This window comes from Crassostrea angulata, chromosome 2 (genome assembly GCF_025612915.1).
Source record: "Crassostrea angulata isolate pt1a10 chromosome 2, ASM2561291v2, whole genome shotgun sequence".
NCBI lineage: Eukaryota > Metazoa > Mollusca > Bivalvia > Ostreida > Ostreidae > Magallana > Magallana angulata.
The window spans coordinates 52084070-52091594 of record NC_069112.1 but is presented as its reverse complement, the minus strand read 5'-3'; the positions used below and the strand labels follow the sequence as shown (position 1 = coordinate 52091594).

Here is a 7525-nt window from a genome sequence, read left to right as displayed (position 1 = left end):
TCACCCTTGCTATCATAACTTATGAACCTAACTCCGTCACCCACATGCTCTATGATATGGCAGGGAATGAAGACACATTAACAATTTAGTTAAAACTCAATTTGTATCTAGGCCAAGTTATAATAAGTAAAAATGGTGCATACAATTTAAATTGTATTTAATTTCATCGAAATGAAATAATCGCCAGAATAAAAAATGGGTCCATGTAACAACAATCACAATGGCCTTTTCAGAATTTATGGATGCCGTTTGATTTATGTCCTTATATATTTCAAATATTTTATATCATTAATTAATATATTACTTATTAAATTATTTATTTATTACATTTTTAGAAATGTAGCATATTCTAAATAGCGATATACCGGATATGTCTATACCCTGTATAAGGCAAAAGTATCGGCATGAGCGATTTGACGTAATCATCAAGAGTAGTGCATAAAGGCTATTGCGGTCTGAAAAAAATGTATTAATTACCTTAATCAAAAATGTATTACATGTAAAATGTTTCATCTTGACCGCTCTAAAAATGACTGACCACCGTAAATCGTCGAATGGGCCCGCACGTCAGAAATATCGATATTTTAGTGCACCTGTGAAAAAGTTTTAGCTGATTTCACACAATTAATGGTGCATAAAATGAACAAGGTTTAATTCTATTATTTTTTGACATATTCTTAAATTTAACCGTTGCAAATTGTTTACATTTGATTAAAGACTTTTGACATAAAAAAAATGACGTCATAATCGTACTTGATTTGAAACGGCGAGGAGTTTCCCGAAAGTGACGGAGTTAGGGTAGTGACGGAGTTAGGGGGCTATGCGATATATATTGTAATTTATGACCTGAAATTACAATAGGTATAATGCTACTTATTATAATATTATAATTTGTAGTAACTAGTAATGATAATAATCAAAAAAGAGAAAACATACAAACAAATAAAAAGCCGTATACACAAGTTAAATTTTTTGTGGTAAACGCATACATTCAATAAAAGAGATATAAAAAAACACAAAAAACTTTTCAATGAAGTGGTTTCCCACAGATATATTTTCAAAAGCGAACTTTCTTTTCATATAATGGATCTTTTCATATAATGGATCTATCCAGAAAAAAAACCTCTTTGACAGAAGTGTACATTCAAATGTTACCAGTATTTCATTTTGCATGTGTACCGTTGCACTGTTAAGGTCATCTAATAGCCGCGCCGACTATAAAACACGTGGACTGTTAACTAGGACATCAAACAAAACAATTAAAAAGTGATCAAAAATACTAAAAATTTAAATAACTTGCAAATTCTATTTATAGTGCCAACAAAGTTAACATTAAGAATTAAAATTAAATATAAACAACTGATCATGCATGAGGCACTTGTTGATGTGACGTCATATCGTAAATTTTCACGCATATTATCTGTAGAGAAGGACATATCAATCATTTTGGGAGTTTATTTTAATCAATTGTTCTATGCAATTACTCTGAAAAACCGGAAGTAGAAGCACAAATTATCACCGCTGACAAAATTTAGTTCTTGAAAATAATCGATAAATTCGATGTAATGTATTCTGAAGCATTGTTTTTCAAGGAAACTTATTTGTAATACGTTGAAAATAGTCAGGGTTTTTTTTATACTGTTTTGGCTTTTTCATTTTACCAAAAAACCCAGGTTTTGTTATATGACAACAGCATTTTGTCTCGTTTGATGTCACCACTACAAATAACAAGTGAAAAATAGTATGAATTAGCAAAACAAATAAGGGAAAAAGGAAACAAAAATTAAGTGATAACAAAAAAGATAAAGAGTGTATTGTGAATATATATACAAGTTGGTCACTGTACACACAAACATTAATGCAGAGCGGCGTTTTGTTGAGTAGTTCGTCATAGCATAAACCACAAGATATAACTATACGCAGTTCATTGTATGAATTCGTGACTGGTAAGGCAGTATAATGGAATACACGCCAGCGTTATAATAGGGACATAACAGTTCATGCAAATCTTGGTTACACTTATGTCTGATCCATCACGTGGCCGAATGGTACTAAGTCTACCTCTTCACGGATGTTGTGGGCTCTATTGTTCAGATCGTACGCTCTGATTGGACCATTCGTAGAAGATACAACTTAAGGGATGCGATCTCTGCACAGCTGTCTATCACGAAACATGATTCGATCGCGGTGATTAGTCAAGTCTTCAATACATTTTTGTGTCAAGTTTGTTCCTGTATTTCTTCAAAATCTAAACGAGAAGGACTTTAAGATTAACGGACTTTAACCTGGCTATGATTTGCCTGGTCCGAGTTTGATTTATCTATCCGATAAAAGTTGATTATATCATCCCGCTGGAGAAGGATGCGAAAACGGCCGCATCCAGAATTTTGCCTGCTGTATTTTCGTTTGACGTTTTGGGTATACCTTACTCACAAACCAGGAGTCTACGGCTATATTGTTTATAAGTTCATTAATTTTAAGGAAAAGATCTTTGTTTTGTTGCTTAAATTTGTGTTTTTTCTTGTAGCGGTTGTGTAGCTTTTTGAACTTCACTTTTAACAATGTTTTGAATGTCAGTGTTCATGGATGATAGTTCAGCGCTGAGTAAAGATTTAACTCCTTTACAATTCTTTGAATATCCTCACTACAGATAGTGATTGTCCATGATATTTTTCAGGGGGGGGGGGGGAGGTACAAACTCTGTTGTAGGTTTGGCAGCTCTGATTGCAATTGATAACATTCGCACGTCCACACTTCCTGTTGTTATAATACATTATTCGGACTGGTTGAGCAATACACCACCCACCATGACAAGTGTGGGTAACTCCTCAAACACAACAAATGTGGGTGGGTCTAGTAGGGGAAAAGGGAGCACAAACAATTTAAACGATCTTGCACTTCTTTAAAAGATGAACTTACACAAAAAGAAAAGCTATTGTTTAGCAAATCATTACTAAGTATTGCAAAGGGGTAACAGAATTGAGCCTTTTTAGGGAAACAAAGACATGGTTTGTAAACACAGGGGCTTGAAAAAAAAGCGATCATCTCAGAAACGGGGACAAATCTCATTTTCAGGAGTTATTGTGAAAACATTGTAAATTTTGTTTTACAGAAAAGAAGTTGTGTGTTATGATTTCTATGAGAAAAAATTGTAGCGCAAAGGGCAATTAATATATCGCGGAGTCAAACATGTGCCACATCTACTAGTTATGTTTAGTGGTTAACTATATATTTAGACCGCTCAGATGTTCGCTGGATTTGCATGGTCAAAGTTTAAAATTCCAGCACAAACAATATATATCTGTTACAAATGGTTCAAACGTTTGGATCTGTGAGTATTCTATGATGGGTAAAAGAGATTGTTTCGAATCGTTTTGCTTATGAGTAATTTGATTTCCATTTAAAGAAACAAAAAGAAGTGTTAAAAGGTTTACCGCGATATGCATTTTGTTTGTTACATAATGAAATCATATAAAGCCCGAATAACTTCTTTAAAGATTTGATCACGTACCCACAATCTGACAAATACCAATATATCATCATCGCTTTTCTTTGAATTATGAATGATCTACTCTTGATAAGGGCATGCGCCTTCATTATAACGCACTTCAAGGTATCACACTGGTAATCGGCCAATCAAAATGAACTTAGTCAATTGTAGTTCCATACATACTTCAGAATTATTTTTTTCCTTGACTGCATTTTTACATTTTCCTTTACTCAGTTTTCAAATTTTTTGTACCACTGAGTAGGATATTTCATGTATTTTGTTAGGTGATGATCTTTTTTTCACAGGGACTACTTCTTTCAGGGCACATGCAGCAGCTTTCTGGGGAGTGTGCAGTCTGTTTACAACAAATGGAAAACACGTGGTTTTGAGGGTAGAACTGTTTGGAGCTAGATATTTTGAGAAAATGCAGTATCGCTTGCCCTTTTTATGGTGTTAGCTGATGAGATAGGTAACAAATAACATTTCCTCCTAGTATTTTGTCATGAGGAATACAAACTGATTTTTAGGAATGTTTTCCCCTCTATAGTGCTATATAGTGAAAACAATTACCGGTATGTTACCTTAAATCCCCATCATCTAAGAATGCTTTGCGTCATGTGCCACATTTAGTTAAAATTAGCTCAGCGGTTTTAGGAAGCAGTTGAAAGTGCTAAAGACAGATGAACAGACAAACAGGCCACAGGCAAAGGGTGGTCAGAAAAGCTTACTTAAGGTCTCTGTTGAGCTTATAACTTTAAATTATTGTATCATTGACATACTATCATTGACGTATCCAAGAAAATGTTTTAATTATTATTATGTCAAGATGACATATTACAAGGCTTAGAACATTTCCGAAGAGATACATGAAATAAAAAGAGAATATACGGATTACATGAATGAACCAAAACGAGTAACACGTCAGCTACGTAAACTAAAGTTGTTTTCCATATGACCAACATCGAGCAAACGCTGACGGCTCCATATAACACACAAATAATGGATATAATCCACGACATCTTTCTGGTGATGGCCGGGTTTACAGTCGATGACCGAAGTCTTCGTATCTTTAAGCAGTGAAGGATCATGATAACGGTGACTGGTAGAATAGCTAACACAGCTGTCCACATTAGTACTCCAATAGTTGCTGCTTGAGAAATATCATAAATTTTATCGAAAATTACCAGCAACCGGATGAAAAGAGCTAACAAGATTAGGAAAACTAGGCTGTATCCCCATAATGCCAATGACACACAGATGACGAGAGAATTGGTAAGGTACTGTCTACACTTTAGTGGATGAACAATCAGGGCGTAACGGAGGAAAAACAGGAACACAACATCACATGACGAATTGATTGTTGACAAAAGATGTATAACAGTTGATACAGACAGGGGAATGGAATGTAGCTGGAAAAACAGCTTCAATATAATGACAATTGCAGTCAAAAGAAATATAAAATCAGAGATAGCAAGACTGCCGATCGCGAGAAAGGTTGGCGTATGCAGTTTTTTGTCCAGTGCTATCTTCAGAATGGTAGCGAGGTTTCCAATCAATCCCAATACTGAAATGGACACAGCTATCACAAATAATTGTTTCACAAAATCAGGAAATTGATTAACGTCTCTAGCAGCAACGGTGGAATTTGGAAACATTGTTTCATTTGAAAAGTCCATTCTTGCGAAAATCATATGCTCCGTGTTTAGATGTTCAAATTGCTCTGATCTTGTTTGTTTTGTGTTTTTACCCGTTTATAGTGGTGTATTATATCAAATCGAACACTTAATGGGTTACTTCCTTCCCATAAGACAACCCGTACGAAAATGTTGGCCGTTTTCCGGCTGGACTCGGGGTGAACTTATTCCGGTTAAAATGTAGCTGTACATAGGAGTATCAAAGGCGTACATGGAAAACGCTTTGAATGTTATACGGATTCCATCTTATTCATAACCGGACTTAACCTCAAACCTTAGCCGTATTTTCAGCATCTAGCCGTTTTCTAAGTTAACCGTATTATTTCTCACTGCCCGTTTCCCCCCTTACCATCATAAAATATTCCGCCTTAACCTAGCTAATTGGCAATTCTTTGCAAGTTTTAATATAAAACTTACGGCTAAAACTTGGCCAAATCGTGTTAAAGGTGCACAACAGTTCATTTTCTGTGCTATAAATAGCTCATTCTTATTTAAAATCTTCAAATGACACAAACATACAATTTGAAACAATGGTTTGTAACCTTAAATTCAAATTGGTAATCCGACGACACTATCAAACAGGTTATATACGTATGTTCTACACACAGGATGGTTAATTTTATCTTAACCACAATACACAGGCTGTCATTTGCAAACAGGCAAGAGCCGCAGCCTCTCCCTGTATTGCAAAGGGGCGTCAACGGGGGAATTTTTTTCTATCATAATTTTAAACATGTACATACTATTTTAGCCACAATGTTTAATCAATAAAAAGACAGGAATGAATTATGAACACGCTAGCATATTTATTATACTTTTAAACTGCTACTAAAAAATGTTTTACTACGGCCATCAAGCACTTAATTGAACACATAAAATCAGCGTTACCCCTTATCATATTTCTGGCCTCAGAGGCTCGTGCTTTGTGATTTTTGAATTTCAGGGCAACAACGGTCATGCCTAACTTTCCTGATCATCTTTGTGTTACAAAATTTAGACATATGTAAACCGTTGTGAGGATTATTTTTGGGGGAAATACAGTGAAAATTATTTACAGCTATTTGATGTAAACAAAGTCTTATGGAGTTAAGCAAAGTGTGCGCGTTATGTGGACTAAAATACATGAACACAAGAACCTTAATGTTCATACCGAAAGTAAGTCAATATAAATTTTAATTATGTTCATGGCTTTATCAATAATAGTACTAAAGTACAATTAAAATTGTGCTAATTGTATGTAAATAAAAAAAAAGTTTTAAACTATTCTTCATTTAGACAGTGCGTAAATGTCACACAATGTATAAACTATAGAAATTCCTTCATTCCTTTAGATTTGAAAGCTGTTGAAAACATCTTACATTATGCTAAACAATTAAAAACCAAGGAAAACAACAATACCAACAAGGCATTGGGAGGGTGGCAAGCTGCCTTCTTATATTTAAGCTGTCCTAGTTTGAGCATTGAGAAACAGCCTGATAAATAAACTAGCCCAAAAGCAGAAGGACAATGGACATGGGAGACTAAAAAGTAGAATGTCAGTCATACCACTTACATGAACCCTACCAAAATCAAAGTTTTGAAAGGTAAGGATTGGATCTCTTTTTAATTGTTCACATTGTTGAAAGGTATTCTTTATAATCATGATAATAATAAAAAGGTATATATTTGTATATTGATATATTTATATTTGATCGAGTGTTTGGTTATAAGTAATGCTTTATCAAATTACATGTATTTTTTTCAGAATATGTGAGAGAAGTATTTTTAGTGATGCAATTACCGAAAGATTCGAGGAAGGTCTGAGCTACTCTAAAGACTTTTCAAGGAACTACCTGTACAAAAGAGTGAAAATGTGGACTCTAAATCAAAAAGTTCAATTCATTATATTAAGTGGAAGGCAAACATTAGGAAAATATAAAGATATTATGGATGTAATATCTGTATAATGGTGTGTTTAAAAAAAGAAATACACAGGAATTATAGATGGTTTTATGTTTTAAGTCTGGCCACTGATTTATAAAAGAAATGAAGGCAATGATTCCACCCCATCCGGTGCAAATTTAAAAGGATTTAGTCACCGAATTCAAAAGCTCAAATCAAAAGAAGTTTTTTCTGTCCGTTGTAAAAAGTGTTCATCTTTACCCTAAGGCGGAGTCGGACGCAACCTTGTATTAAGGCGGATTCCACCTATACTAAGGCGGAGTCCACCTTATATTTAGGTGGATTCCACCTTATTTTAGTGCGGAATCTTGCGTATTCCACCTTATATTAAGGCGGATTCCAATTTATCATAAGGTGAATTCCACCTAAGATAAAGGCGGATTCCCGTTTGTTTTAAGGC

General features: G+C 34.5%; 1 long non-coding RNA gene across 1 annotated transcript; it reads left to right on the top strand.

Moving 5' to 3' along the window:
• Positions 1–6099: 6099 nt before the first annotated feature.
• On the top strand, positions 6100–7226 carry LOC128170595 (uncharacterized). The gene is made up of 3 exons (XR_008241869.1): positions 6100–6339; positions 6516–6767; positions 6929–7226. It is a non-coding gene; the product is annotated as an uncharacterized LOC128170595 (long non-coding RNA).
• The last annotated feature ends 299 nt before the right edge of the window (positions 7227–7525 follow it).